Raw genomic sequence first — 1,156 nt, 5'->3', positions numbered from 1 at the left:
TTGCCAGTTTATCACATTAATATGAATTCCCTTTTTTTCTGCCAGGTGGATTAGGCATGGTCTGATAATTAGAATTTTTTTCTCCAAATGCCTGGAAATGTCTGCATGTAACAAAGGTTACACAGACAGCACAATATGAATCGGGCTACTTATTATTCGTTTAGCAAGTAAAAGACATTGATGATCCTTTTTTAAACATATTTGCACCCTCTTCCTAAGCCTGTTAGATTATCTTAACAGAGAATCATCATGGAAATGAATTAACAACTTAATACATCTTAATACATACAATCCATGCTTATGTAGTTATAAGGTTTGTACGATGGCAGCTGCTGTCTGGTTAGCACGAAAACTTCAGGAAAAATCTCTGCAACCCATTTGCTATGCATAACTTTCATTTCTTCACATTAATTTGTTTTCAATCAAAATCTTATTTTTATTGAAAGTGGACATGACACGACCAAGGAACTAGAAACGCTGCAATATCAACTCGAAGTGCACAGTAATAGGTTGTAAGGATGCCATGATAGAGGCAAAAAAAGAAAAGACCCAAACACTGCCAAAAATCTGTTGAACGTGTTTCATTTTGCACTTGAATGCTGAAGTCAAGTTTTAAACGGGACATAATGCCCGACGACCGCTGACATTAATCTTCACATTAATTTTAAGCGATGTCCTGTACCTATAACACGCTTACATAAACACCATGTATAAAACGTGGCTATAACATAGTATGGTAGTGAACGACCTACATTCCCCTATAGGCGGTATTGGCCGTAGCTACATTACTATAACTATTATATTACCACCGCGTCATTATTGTTCTGTTGTTATCGTGTCGGCGCCGCGCTGGCCCTTTAACGGCACGCACCGTGGGCCGAGTGTGCACTGTGTAGGACGCGAGCCGCGCCGAACGGGAACGTAGTCGAGCGCCTTCTGCCGAGCCGAGATTTCGCGCCTCCATTTTAGGCGTCCAAACCTCCGGAGCTCGGAGCCCGAAGGGGGCGATGCGACGGCTTCGCCGAGCGGAGGGCACCGGGGCGAAGCGGCCGGCCGAGCGCAGTCGATAGCGGAGAGAGCCGTTCGGAGGCGGCCCGGTGCTGGTGTTAATCCCCACTCCTCCCCTCTCGGTCGGGGGAGCCGCGGCGTACGCGAG

This window comes from Denticeps clupeoides, chromosome 11 (assembly GCF_900700375.1).
Source record: "Denticeps clupeoides chromosome 11, fDenClu1.1, whole genome shotgun sequence".
NCBI lineage: Eukaryota > Metazoa > Chordata > Actinopteri > Clupeiformes > Denticipitidae > Denticeps > Denticeps clupeoides.
The sequence above is the reverse complement of the archived record's forward strand: the minus strand, read 5'-3'. Positions refer to the sequence as shown.